A 15,297-nucleotide genomic window follows, 5' to 3' on the forward strand; every position below is an offset into this window, starting at 1 on the left:
CCTCGTCTGTTGACTGACAGAGACCGTCGACAGTTGAAGAGGGTGGTAATGTGTAATAGGCAGACATCTATCCAGACCATCACACAGGAATTCCAAAGTGCATCAGGATCCACTGAAAGTACTATAACAGTTAGATTTCATGGGCAAGCTCCTGCTCATAAGCCACACATCACTCCAGTAAATGCCAAACGACGCCTCGCTTGGTGTAAGGAGCGTAAACATTGGACGATTGAATGGTGGAAAAACGTTGTGTGGAGCGACAATCACGGTACACAATGTGGCGATCCGATGGCAAGGTGTGGGTACGGCGAATGCCTGGTGAACGTCATCTGCCAGCGTGTGTAGTAGCAACAGTAAAATTCGGAGGCGATAGCGTTATGGCGTGGTCATGTTTTTCATGGTGGGGGCTTGCACCCCTTTTTGTTTTGCGTGGCACTATCACATCACAGGCCTAAATTGATGTTTTAATCATCTTCTTGCTTCCGACTGTTGAACAGCAATTCGGGGATGGCGATTGCATCTTTTAACATGATCAAGCTCCTGTTCATAATGCACGGCCTGTGGTGGAGTGGTTACACGACAGTAACATCCCTGAAAAAGACTGGCCTGCACAGAGTTCTGACCTGAATCCTGTAGAACATCTTTGGGATGTTTTGGAACGCCGACTTCGTGCCAAGGCTCACTGACCGACATCGATACCTGTCCTCAGTTCAGCACTACATGAAGAATGGGCTGCCATTCCCCAAGAAACCTTCCAGTACCTGATTAAACGTATGCGTGCGATAGTGGAAGCTGTCATCAAGGCTAAGGGTGGGCCAACACCATACTGAATTCCAGAATTACCAATGCAGGGCGCCACGAACCTGTAAGTTATTTCCAGCCAGGTGTTCTGATACTTTTGATCACATAGTGTAAATGCAATAACAGGTAAAGAACCCATCCACCAACTGATCGGCAACAGTGGAGAAGATACTCTTAATAACAATGGAATAAAATTGAGTTTGTCCCTTTGATGAACTGAAAGTAACCGCTTTTCAAGAAGAAAGACATATACAAACACATGGTATGTATGGAGCCGTTGATCTCTTACTGATTACACAATAATAAATAAAAATCTAGCCTCAAGGGTGATAGACGCATAGGTGTATAGAGGTAGAAATGTCAGACAGGATCACTGTCTTGTTACATCATATATACAACTGTGGGAAAGATAGAAGAAACAGAAGAGACGGAAAAATGAAAGAAACAGAAATTAAATTTTTAAGATGCATCCAAGAAGAGAGTTTAAGGAATCTATATCAGTGGAGCCTAATGCAGCTAATCCAATAAATGCCTTCAAGTGAAGACCTAACAGAAGAATGGATAAACATTATACTATAATACAAATCGCTAAAGACGTAATAGGTGAAAAACCTAAAAGGACTCGAAAAATAGGACTTAAGATTTGGAACGAAGAGATAGAAGGAACCATAGAAAAGAAAAATAAAGCATAAAGTATCTGACTGCGGAAGATGAAGAAAAATATAATGAGATCAGAAATGAAACCAAAAGATGGCGAGACAGGCGAATAGATTCTCAAGGGTCATATTTATAAGCAGAATTAAACATGATATGCACTTCAGACAGGAATTAGCATATACATCGATCAGAAAACTAAAAATAACAAAGATACTGCAAATGTAAATTTTATTTCTTCAGAAGACTGGATAAATACTACATCGAATTGTACTACAATCCGAATGCAGAAGAGCCTAAGGAAAACAAAGCCCAGGAAGGGACAAATCTTATAGATTTGACAGAATTAAAACAAGAAAACGAAAAAACGGGAAAGCACCTGAATTATATGGAGTTAAATGAGAGCTGATAATTTGTGCTGCAACATTTTTAGAATTCAGATGCTCCATTTGTACAACATGTCTTGGCATACAGGTGCGACGATGTCGCAGCTTCTGAAAATACCGGAAGAATGGAGAAACTCTAAAGTTACGCCACTTTTTAAAAAAGGAAAAAAATGTGGCAAGACCTTATGGGACCAAACTGCTTAGGTCATCGGTCGCTAAGATTACACACTACTTAATCTAACTTACGCTATGGACCACACATACACCCATTCACAAGGGAGGACTCGAACCTCCGACGGGGGATGCCGCGCGGACCGTGACAAGACACCGTGGCTACCCCACGCGGCTTTGAAAAAGGAGACAGAAGTAGCCACTGATTACGGGAGAATCAGTCTCCTGAATGCTTCTTATAAAATTTACAGCAAATTAATTACTGAAAGGCTTTCGAAACGTCTCTGATTCAGTTTTATTAGAACAGCAAGCAGACTTCCGTAAAGAAAGTTATTGTGCTGACGAGATTTTCACTCAGAAACAAATTATATAGATAAGATGAGATTTCGATATGGAGATATACCTAGTATTCATCGACTTCGAGAAGACATTTGACAGCACTCACAGAAAAAACTTTTGCTTAGTTATGGAGAAAAGAGGTTTCCCCAGACACCTCATAAAAGTAAGCCAAGGTTTATACAAAAACAGCAAAATGAGAATAGATACTGGCAAAGAGTTGACACCAAAAATAGAGATAAACCAGGGAGTAAGGAGGGCTGTAATATGTCACCAACACTGTTCATCGGCTACACTGACGATCTGGTCAGGGAATGGATGACGGCCAGGGTATAAGAATTGGGATAGGCAAATTTCGAAATACAATGCCTTTTGCCGAAGACTAGGTAATCATGCAGGACAGGGAAAAGAAATTTTAAATAGTGTTACATAGATTAAACAATATAATCCTAAATTACAATCTCAAGACATCAAAAACAAAAACAATTAAGTTTTTTGGAAAGTACCCTATAACGACTTAGATAGTATTCAATGACATAATAATAGAACAGGTGTCCCACTTCCAGTATCAAGGATGTAACATAACTTTTGAAGAAGAGAAAGACACAAATATGAAAATGCTCGTGGTCAGAAAAGATAAAATTAGTGACAAATAAATAACGTTGATTTTATTATTAACCGCCGCTTACGCTGTTTATTAGATATGAGCACTAGAGTTGTCGACGAGATGCTGTACAGCGCCAGATTTGCACCTGGTGACCAAATATGGAACTAATTTTTTTTTACAGCGTAAATCTGTTCCGTATACCTTGCAAGTTCCGGTGTCCTACGGTACTTGCAGTCCACAGTGAACTTCTGTGAGTAGCTGCACTTTAGTTATAACCACCCATCGTTTGTATTTGAAGTGTTATTTTTATTGTAAAGTACACATGCATCGTTTGTTTGTAAGTCTAGTTGGGGCAAGTGTCAGTAACAAAATGTGTCATTCCTTTGTTAACTAGTAAAATTCTCGCATTCGGGAGGACGACGGTTCAATCCCGTCTCCAGCCATCCTGATTTAGGTTTTCCGTGATATCCCTAAATCGTTTCAGGCAAATGCCGGGATGGTTCCTTTGAAAGGGCACGGCCGATTTCCTTCCCAATCCTTCCCTAAGCCGAGCTTGCGCTCCGTCTCTAATGACCTCGTAGTCGACGGGACGTTAAACTCTAACCACCACCACCACTAGTAAAATTAACTATGTGTAATTCAGCCACATTTGATTTGTAATATTCACTGCTGATTCTGAAGCAGAAATGACCATGAATGAAGTGCTTTAAAGAAAATCATAGGACGCATACATGTTATGCCCAATCGACAATAATGCCATCAGAGACGAAGAACAGACACGTTTAGCGGAAGAATTGGTAAGGATATTAATCCCACAGTTTTCAAAGCAAACGCCCTGCTCTTCAAAACATTATTTCTAGAAGTCACTACCGATAGAAATTCTATGTGAAGCTATGTTAAGTCACATGACCAGTCCAATGTAGCTATGCTAAGTCACAAGCATAGTCCACTGTCTCCACACGAGGCAACTGATGTTCTTTTATAACATGTAGAGAGTGACACATGCCTCTGTCTGAACCATACCCGGCTGTCCATCACATTGTGCAAGCAAGGGGGGAGGGGGAGTCATTATTCTCTTTATCATTAAGTCATCGTCTATTCTCACAAGATATGGAAATTTTCTCTTGTTCTTAATACTCACTTTATAAATCACTCCACTTCATATGACTCGCCTTTAATTTAGCGCAAGGGAACATGTAGCATCACATAGGTTATAATAGGCTCTGATCGTAGCTATTGCTTCCTCTCCTGAAATCAGGCATCCTGGTATCAATCGACACTGATTTCGATTGTTGTTGTTGTTGTTGTTGTTGTTGTTGTGGTCTTCAGTCCTGAGACTGGTTTGATGCAGCTCTCCATGCTACTCTATCCTGTGTAAGCTTCTTCATCTCCCAGTACCTACTGCAACCTACATCCTTCTGAATCTGCTTAGTGTATTCATCTCTTGGTCTCCCTCTACGATTTTTACCCTCCACGCTACCCTCCAATACTAAATTGGTGATCCCTTGATGCCTCAGAACATGTCCTACCAATCGATCCCTTCTTCTGATCAAGTTGTGCCACAAACTTCTCTTCTCCCCAATCCTATTCAATACCTCCTCATTAGTTATGTGATCTACCCATCTAATCTTCAGCATTCTTCTGTAGCACCACATTTCGAAAGCTTCTATTCTCTTCCTGTCCGAACTATTTATCGTCCATGTTTCACTTCCATACAAGGCCACACTCCATGCAAATACTTTCAGAAACGACTTCCTGACACTTAAATCTATACTCGATGTTAACAAATTTCTCTTCTTCAGAAATGCTTTCCTTGCCATTGCCAGTCTACATTTTATATCCTCTCTACTTCGACCATCATCAGTTATTTTGCTCCCCAAATAGCAAAATTTCTTCACTACTTTAAGTGTCTCATTTCCTAATCTAATTCCCTCAGCATCACCTGATTTAATTTGACTACATTCCATTATCCTTGTTTTGCTTTTGTTGATGTTCATCTTATATCCTCCTTTCAAGACGCTATCCATTCCATTCAGCTGCTCTTCCAAGTCCTTTGCTGTCTCTGACAGAATAACAATGTCATCGGCGAACCTCAAAGTTTTTATTTCTTCTCCATGGATTTTAATACCTACTCCGAATTTTTCGTTTCCTTTACTGCTTGCTCAATATACAGATTGAATAACATCGGGGAGAGGCTACAACCCTGTCTTACTTTCGATTACCGTCTTTAAATTCTTCTTTCTCAATGAAATCCAGTCATTCATCTTTCAGTTTCTTCTACGTCAGGCGGCACTGCCCTCTACGATATTCTGTCGTCTTCTTTAGGCGTTGATTGCAGAGATATCTCCATCTTCCACGCTGTCAATAATTTATGAAAATATGGACTCATAGTACCTGACTGATGTACTGGGTTCCGTACGTGAAATTCGGTCGAGGCATATAAAAAAAAGACGAACGAGAAACCCAGTGGCTCTAGCGCAAAACCTGCATCTGACGCACGGTTTACAATCACAAATGGACTTCGGCACAAGGACGTGAATCTGGGGCAGTTACGTGAATAAACGGCACGGCTATGCCATTTGCAAATCTGAAATTAGCGAAGTGCCTTATGTAATGCGAGGCTTTTGGGTTGCACTGACGACATGCATTCATTTTCATTGCTTGAGCTCATCAGACAGTCAGCGGTTCTAGATGCACGTATACAGCACTATCGCTTAACCTTGTGGAAACGGCAATACAGTCCATAGCGACAGAAGCGGAAATCTGTCACTCTTCCACAATCGGTGGTGACCCGGGCAAGTGAGGTAAGTGAACAACTCTTTGATTATGAGGACATCTTCACGCTTCCTTTTCTTAAACACCTATGCTTTTCAGCGAAAGTCATCCATTGCCAGGCTTTTAATAGACTGAGATGAGGGAAGTCATGGGATACCTATTTTTGCCCGGAATAATGTACCAGTTCGATGTGGTAAGCACTCAACAGAACGTTAGACGTCCCCTGCAGAAACATTGAACCATTTTGCCTGTTTAGCCGTCCGTAACTGCAAAACTGCTGAGGTAAAGGAGTTTATGCACGAACTAAAAATGTTCAAATGGCTCTAAGCACTATGGGACTTAACATCTGAGGTCATCACTCCCCTTGACTTAGAACTAGTTAAACCAAACTAACCTAAGGACGTCACACACATCCATGCCCGAGGCAAGATTCGAACCTGCGACCGTAGCAGCAGTGCGGTTCCGGACTAAAGCGCCTAGAACCGCTCGGCCACAGCGGCCGCTGCACGAAATGACCTCTCGATTATGTCCCAGAGATGTTCAGTGGGATTCATTTCGGGCGAGCTGGGCGTCTAAGTCGTTCGCTTAAATTTTGCAGAATGTTCTCCAAAGCAATTGCGGCAATTGGCCCGGTGACATGGCGCATTGTCATCCAGGACATCCCATTTTTGCGGGAACATGAATTCCACGAATGGCTGCAGATGGTTGCAAGCAGCCGAACATAACCTGAGGACCCATTCCATCCCACGCAAACAGAGCCCACACTATCATGGAGCCATCCCAGCTTGCACACGGCCTTGTTCACAACTTGGAACGATGGTTCCGTGGGGTCTGCTCCACATTCGAACCCTACCATCAGTTCTTACCAACTAAAATCTGGAGTAAATCTGACTGGGCCACGGTTTTCCAGTCTTCTAGGGTCCAACCGGTTTGGTCACGAGCTACAGGCGATGTCGTGCTGTTAGCAAAGGCACTCACGTCGGTCGTCTACTTCCATAGCCCATTCACGCCAAATTCGCCGCACTGTCCTAACGAATAAGTCTTTCGTTGATTTCTGCGATTATTTCACACAGTGTTGCTTGTCTGTGAGCACTGATAACTCTTACAAATGCCACTGCTCTTGGTCGTTACGTGAAGACCGACGGCCACTGCGTTGTCAAGCATGAAATCTGGTGTTCTCAGGACACTCTTGACATTGTGGATCTCGAAATAATATATTCCCTAACCATTTACGAAATGGAATGTCCCATGCGTCTAGTTCCAACTACCATTGGGCGTCCATAATCACATCCGCAACCTTTTTACGTGAAACACTTCAGTACAGATGACAGCTCCGCCAATGCACAGCCCTTTTATAGATCGTGTAACCGATACTACCGCCATCGCATCGCATCGCGCTATACCACGACTTTTTGTCACCTCAGTGTGTATAATGATTCAAATGGCTCTGAGCACTATGGGACTTAACATCTGGGGTCATCAGTCCCCTAGAACTTAGAACTACTTAAACCTAACTAACCTAAGGACATCACGCACATCCATGCACGAGGCAGAATTCGAACCTGCGACCGTAGAGGTATCGCGGTTCCAGACTGAAGCGCCTAGAACCGCTCGGCCACTCCGGCCGGCTCAGTGTGTATAAGTGGCAGTCAAATTGAAACGAGGTACACGGGAAAAAATAATAACTACACTTTTCATTATAGCAAAAGTAATCACAATTACAGTTAACAGATTTTTGCCACTGTAAGACAAAACTGTTAATGCCTTCATGGGAAAAAGTTCGAGGTTCCTCCTATACTGTGCATCAAAACATAGCAACAAAAGCGTAATAAATGTGGACAGGGATGTAGCATAAACGTCACAAAGAGAACTGGAGAAACGATATCCCAAACGCACGATGGCTTTATTTACCGGTCACAAACATGCCAGACCTTTGGTTACCATCAATTATGCAATGAAGCAAACGCCAGCTTGACACGGGCATCATTCTGGGTAAGAGGGACTGATGTATAATGGGAAACTCGCTTTACGAAATACGTCATGGCACGATATCACAATGCGAGGACAACTTTTTCAAACAAAAATGATGTAAGGCACTTGCAGATGGATGGCGCATAGACTCACGAGTAAATCACCCCATACTTTCTTTAACTCTTTTTCTAGATAAAGTATGCTTCTCTACCTTTCTCCTCCTCACACTCACTTTTCCACCCACGTTCGTCTCTACTCATTCTGTCTCCCCCCCTCACCACCGAGTCTCTCTCCCACAACACTCTCTTCACCCCCCCCCCCCCTCGCTCCTACTTATCGCCTCCCTCACCCCTCGCTCTCTCTGTCTCTCCTCTCTCTCTCTCTCCTCTCTCTCTCTCTCTCTCTCTCTCTCTCACACACACACACACACACACACACACACACACACAGATCACAAGACTGTATGCCGCCTGGTGGCAATGCAGTCGCGTGACACGGTAACGAAAGTACATAAGCGCAGAGGAGAGACGTATCGGGAATCAATCTATCGACAATAAGGGCCACGAACGGGGATATCTACTGACATAAGCAACTTTGACAACGGGCGGATTGTTCTCGAACCAGCTACTGCGAAACAGTATATCGAAACAGAGAAACTGGTGGAACAGGGAAACTGGCCGGTTAGTTGAGTGCTTCGTTCGAGAGCACCTGTGAGAAGTTGTACAAATAAGGAATACGAACAGCCGTGCTTTTTACGAAATATATTAATTACGAGACCATTTTCGACACTACATTACTATCATCTTGAAAAATCTGTGATACTAGTGAACATACATGGTACCTGTCCTAGTGCACCGACGGCTGGATATCACCATTCAGTTTGCATAGAGGCCTGAAGATGACAATAGAGTTGTCTTGCATCTGGTCGCATAATTAATATATTTTACAAAGAAGTACGGCTGTTGGTATTGTTAATATCTACAACTTTATGAGAAACCGCGGTCCCACGTCCAATGATGGATCATTTAAAATCTGTGGAAAGTCGTTGAAGGACAGTGAAACAACGAGTAGGCGATGAGATGTTGGACACCCACACCTCAGCACAGAACGTGAAGGTCGGTGACGTGGTCGATCTGTAAAGTGGGACAGGTGGCGACCTGTGGCAGATCTGACGGCACGGTACAGCGCTGGTGCAGCACGAGTGTTTGCGAGCTCACAGTTCAGCGTACACTGTTGAACGTGGGACTCGGCAGCAGACGAGCCGTACGTGTTCGCATGTTGGCCCCACTTCATCATCTATTACGATTGCATTTGGTACGGGGTCATTAAGATTGGCTTGCGCATCAATGAAAACGTGTCGTCTGGTCGGTTAATCACGTTCATTGTTGTAACAGGTCAACGCTCGTGTCCAGATACGCCGATATCCAGGCGAAGTACGCACCACACCGTGGACGCGAAGTGGTGGGGGCGGTATACGCTGTGGTGGATATTCAACTGACTTCCTTGGGAGCTGTGGTAGCAACCGAATTCACCGTGACAGCTGTGGACTACATGTACAATACTGCGGACCATTTGAATCCCTTCATGCCTGATATTTTCATAGACGGCGCTGGCTTCTTCCAGATGTCATTGTCCATGTCGCTAGACCAGAATCGCGCTACAGTGGTTTGAGGAGCATTGATGTCTTGGCCGCAAAATTGCTTGATCTCTGCCCCTATGGAACACGCGTGGGGCGCTATCGAGCGCCAGCTCCACGGCCACAAACTACCAGTCTGTTATTTACAGGAATTGCTTGACTACTGCGCAGACATCTGGTGCCGCATACCTTGGAAACTCACCAAAGACTTTTCGAATCAATGCCACGTATAGTCACTTTTGTATTCCGTTCCAAATGTGGCCCAACACACTATTAAGCAGGTGGTCACAATATTTTTGTTCACCACTATATTTATCCGCGGATACGGATAGTTGTTTTACGTATCTTGTGTGGAAGAGATTTTACTGCAGAAACAAATATCGGGTCACTGTCGTTGTTTAAATGAAGTCCTCACGTCTTAGCTATATAAAGGAGAAGATCTGCGAAGCATGATCGCCGGGAATGCGAGTGAGGTAGGACGCTCAATTACATAATCAAAAATATATTTTTTTTTTCTCGCAGAGAGACGTCTTTCCTTTTCGGAGCCTGCACTGATTCTTAAGTGCAACGGTCCAGTGTAAGAGGTTTGGTCAATTGGTAATGTTGACGATGATCAGAGTTGAAGGGAGAAGGTTACATTGCTCGTTTCTTCTCAGTAGCAACATTAAAACCGACGATATTTCCCACGTTTTTTGTCTACCGGACGTTTCCTCAACAACAGTATCACATGCCCTCATCCCCGAAACACTGCACATAAGTTGGTAATTTATCCTTGGTAATTGATCCCTTGACATTGGTGACATGGTCTGGTGTAGTAACCGACACGTTGCCCTTCAGGCTGAAGCTATTGGCAAATTATCTTCCTCTGCGAAGATTCGAACCAACTATGGAACCTGATATTGAGCTGTAAAACTACAAACTTTCTGTATATCCACGCACCGTAGACACCGGATCGTCGTATTGTAGGACATCAGTGGCAGATAGTTCAGCCGCCACAGCATAGATAAGAATGCCCACCCGTGTCCACACGAATTCTTGCGAACCGATTATTAGCAATGGAACTACAGGCACCCACACCTCTAGCTTGTCTTCCACTCCAGCCACAGTATCGACGTCCATGGCTCGACTGGTGTCGTCAGAGGATCACTTGGAAAATGGAATGGTTCGCCGTGGCCTTCAGCGTTGAAAGCACATTATGTCCGCACGCAATAGATGGTCGATTAGAGCATACAACGTCGATCATGTGAGCGCTGTCTCGTAGACTGCATTCCTCCAAGACACGCTGTCCCCACCCCAGGACTTAGGGTGTATGGTGCGATAAGCTACAATTCTCGTTCAACTTTGGCGTTTCTCCAGGGGACGCTAATCAGCCCTCGGTACGTGCAGAAAGTTGTCAGACCCGTTCTTCTGCCGTTCCTGCAACAAGAAGGTTAAGTGTTGTTCCAACAGGATAATGATTGTCCACACGCTGCTCGTGAAGTTCAACGTGTTCTGCAAGGAGTGCAGCAGCTTCCCTGGCCAGCACGATCTCCGGACCTGTCTCTACTCGATCGTGTGTGTTATGTGACGGGAGGAGCAGTGACCAGTGCGACTCGTCAACCAAAATCCTCTTCAGAACTACTTGAACAGGTTGAATAGGCGTGGAACAACGTATCCCAGGACTGTATTCGCCACAGTCAGCGCCTGCAACGCTGACCGTAGAGGCTACCCTAGGTACTAATATGGGTGTTTCGGTATGAGTCGATACCTGGTATCTCAGAACCGCTTCTGCTGTTGATCTGTAAACGTAGTCATTTCACGTACTCCATATGCAGTGTTCCAAAACATAAAATCTTCAGTAAATTGGTAGTATATACGAGGGTTGGAACTTTAATAGTGGCAATTATTTATTTACAGCTCGTAGAAAATAGACAAATGTTTCAAAGCTTTACTGACCTTCAAAGTAGTCACCAGCATTGTGTGTAACCCGTTGCCAAAGATGTGGAAGTCGTAGGATACGCTTAGCAGTGCCACTTGCATTGACAGTTCGAGCGGCGCGGTCTATTGCCTAACGATTTGTAGCAGTTCTGAAGTGAAGGCTGTGAAGTGTTTCCTTCAGTTTAGAAATCGATTTTAACTCACAAGGGCTTAAGTCAGGGAAATGCAGTAGGTGGAATAGCACTTAGCAGCCACATCAGTCAAACAAATCAATAACAGCTTTCCTTGTATGTGCTTGAGCATTGTCCTGCAAAATGATGGTCAAGTTCTGCAGAAAGTGACATCACTTCTGTCTCTATGCTGTTCATTTTTGGAACACAACCTACGACCAGCCCCAGGTGGGCAACATTTGGCCTGATGACGGAGTGCTTATTGTCGTTGGCTAGTCACTATTGGTTTCCTGATTGAATTATAAGCGTCACAGATAAAGACAAAGTGCTTCCAGAATGAGATTTTCACTCTGCAGCGGAGTGTGCGCTGATATGAAACTTCCTGGCAGATTAAAACTGTGTGCCCGACCGAGACTCGAACTCGGGACCTTTGCCTTTCGCGGGCAAGTGCTCTACCATCTGAGCTACCGAAGCTAAGCCATGTCTCCGCAGTATCCTTTCTTTCAGGAGTCCTAGTTCTGCAAGGTTCGCAGGAGAGCTTCTGTAAAGTTTGGAAGGTAGGAGACGAGATACTGGCAGAAGTAAAGCTGTGAGGACCGGGCGTGAGTCGTGCTTCGGTAGCGCAGATGGTAGAGCACTTGCCCGCGAAAGCCAAAGGTCCCGAGTTCGAGTCTCGGTCGGGCACACAGTTTTAATCTGCCAGGAAGTTTCAAAGACAAAGTGGTCGGTCGGTCGGTTGGTTGGTTGGTTGATTTAGGGGAGGGGACCAAACAGCGGGGTCATCGGTCTCATCGGATGAGAGAAAAATTGGGAACGAAATTGGCTGTGCCATTTCAAAGCAACCATCCCGGCATCACCTTGAAGCGATTTAGGGAAATCAAAGAATATCTAAATCAGGATGGCCGGACGCGGGTTTGAACCGTCGTCCTCCCGAATGCGAGTCTATTGCTAACCACTGCGCCACGTCGCTCGGTGACGTGGTCGGGCGTTCTCATTTGGCCACAGAGACAGATGTCACTGTCTTTCTCGTTAAACCTGTACAGGTAAACGGTGTAATGTCAGTGTCCCATTAGGTACTGTACTATGCCCTGTCTGATGTTTACACGGTCAAGAGCTAGGCGTTCTCGATCGCGCGGAGAACGCTCGTGGACTCTTCGGCCCGATTCTCTGTTATCCTATTCGATCTGCAATGTGCTCACTTGTCAGCTCAGGAGTTGAGCCTCCATTAGTGCTCTTTGGTCTCATATTTGTTGGGCTTTCGTTATATCAGAACGGTTGAGCGCAGACAGGCAGCACAAGCTTTCCTCTACGGGTTATCTCGAATATGGATTTCAGCATGGGGTGCGGACTTGTGTGTGTCTAAGATTCGTCACAGCCTGCTGAGAGCAGAACTGGGCGCACGTATGCCCGCACGTCGACCTTCACTACCTGTAAACCACAAACAGCTCAGACCGCAAGAGACGCACGAACACCGTCACCGCCGCGACGAGTGGCAAGAAGAACTGATTTTCACTGGATTCCACTTCAACTTGTCCAGCAGCTATTTCCGCAAAAGTGGTAGACGCCATGATGGTGACGCAATCTGTATTATTAGATGAGAAAGCGGACAAACGGCACGCATTTCACGCGAAAAAATGCCTTTGAGAATATCCCAAGGGGGTGTTCCGTGGAACGATGCTGTTGTCCACAGGAATTTTGGAATGCCGGAACCTGCTTGTGACTGACGATTGAGACAGGGACTGTCAGTCAGCTAGGAACGTCGATAAAAGTTGCGAAGGTACGAAAGGCTGTCCTCAAGAAGAAGCTTGAACACCACAGTCATTTCCTTCTTTGCAGTAAGAAAAAATGTTCAAATGCGTGTGAAACCTTATGGGAATTAATTGCTAAGGTCATCAGTCCCTAAGCTTACACATTACTTAACCTAAATTATCCTAAGGACAAACACACACACACACCCATGCCCGAGGGAGGACTCGAACCTCCGCCGGGACCAGCCGCGCAGTCCATGAGTGCAGCGCCTAAGACCTCTCGGCTAATCCCGCGCGGCTTTTGCAGTAAGACACCATGACAAAAAAAAAGTTGAAAGAAGCGAAAAGTGACAAAAATTTCTAGAAACAACCGAAAATCTAGTGCCGAACCTTTGGATTAATAGAGTGGCTCTGAGTCACCGTCTTGTGCATAAATAAACGGAGAAATTCTTAACCTTAGATGAATCAGTGTTAACAGTGGAAACCACGAAGTACCTAAGCAGCGATCTTAAGTAGAATGACCCCGGAAGAAATGTTTACAAAACTCTCTCTCTCGATCTTGATGATGGCTCTTCAGGTTTTTGTAGATGAGGCAGAGATGATCGAACGAAGATCTGAGCGCTTCGCCACGTGTTCGTTCAGTAAGAACGGGAGCATTACGGAGATGCTCATCCAACTTCTCCGGCAGACACTACAGCAGAGGCATTCACCACCACAGAGACTGTTACTGCTCATATTCCGAAAGCGTACTTTCCAAGGAGAATCAGCCAACACACTTCTCTTCCCATACTGCTCGTGAAATGACCATGACGAGAAAATCAGAAAATTTAGAGGTCATAGGCCATACGAAGGCCTTTCGACAATAGGTCTTCCCACGCACTATTTGCGAACGAAACATCAATCTGAAGGGGAGAGGGGGAGGGATGGCGAGGGGAGGTCAGAGGTGTAGTAATAGTACACACATTCCTCTTGACGGAACATTAACAACTGTTGACATTAATAATCAATGATAAGGTCCGCTAGGTTTGTAAATTCTCTTTTATTTCCTATGAGTAAAGCAAAGCCCGGTTTCGAGACCTGCATTCCATCTTCAGCTGCACCTGCAAAAATATAGCTTTGCAGATGTACATGAAGATCCAGAGGTCCAGAAACCAGGTTGTTCTTTCCTTTTAGGAAATAAAAAAAATGCGGCTGTAGAGGATCTCATCACTGATGGGCTGTAATAGCGGTACAAGAAGTATCCTCCTCCACAGGCCGTAATATGACTTGCGCAGTGTAGATATAGATATGTACAACATGCGATCTCAAGTACTGCTCATTGCGGGTTATCTCAGAAGCAGCTGTTACACCAGAGAGGCTTCCGGCAGGCAGTTCTGAGGCTTACATTACAGCAAGGCAAAGGCTGGCAGCACCCCGAATGGATTCCTTGCCTACGCGTCACTGTACGTATTCACTGTCGAACAAGGCGAGCAGTACATTCGCGACATATAGTTCGAATTGTCCTCCAGAAAACACTCTCAATGACTGGTTGATTGGTGCTACAGCAGTGTGAAGGACTATTGCCTAGTAACATATCCATGGTGCCTTATGTACCGCTGCCGCTTGTGTGGGAAGAACGGCTGTTGGTATCTCTCCGTATGACAGGTGCATGTAAAAGGAAGCTACTTTTTGGTTTACTCTTCTTGGCACTTACACCCTCGGAGCATCGACAGTAGACCACTCTGTGCTGCACAACGCCTCTCATGTAATGTCTGCCACAGGAGTTGTTTGAGCATATCATTGACACTTTTGTAGTTACAGCCTGGTAATCCTCAAAGGGGAAGATATGTCTCATGTAACAGAAGAAGAAACAGGAGTCGATTTAGAAGAGATAGAGATCCAGTATTAAATAAGAATTCAAGAGAGCTTTGGAGGACTTAAGATCAAATAAGATAAAAGGTATAAATATTCCAGGAGAATTTCTGAAATAATAGGGGGAAGTGGCTACGAAATTACTATTCACGTTGATGTGTAGGGTGTATGAATCTGGCCACATACCATCTGACTTTCGGAAAAGTATTATCCACACAATTCCGAGGACTGCTAGAGCTGACAAATACGAGAATTGAGCTTAACAGCTCATGCA

Source organism: Schistocerca piceifrons, chromosome 1, assembly GCF_021461385.2.
Source record: "Schistocerca piceifrons isolate TAMUIC-IGC-003096 chromosome 1, iqSchPice1.1, whole genome shotgun sequence".
Classification (NCBI taxonomy): domain Eukaryota; kingdom Metazoa; phylum Arthropoda; class Insecta; order Orthoptera; family Acrididae; genus Schistocerca; species Schistocerca piceifrons.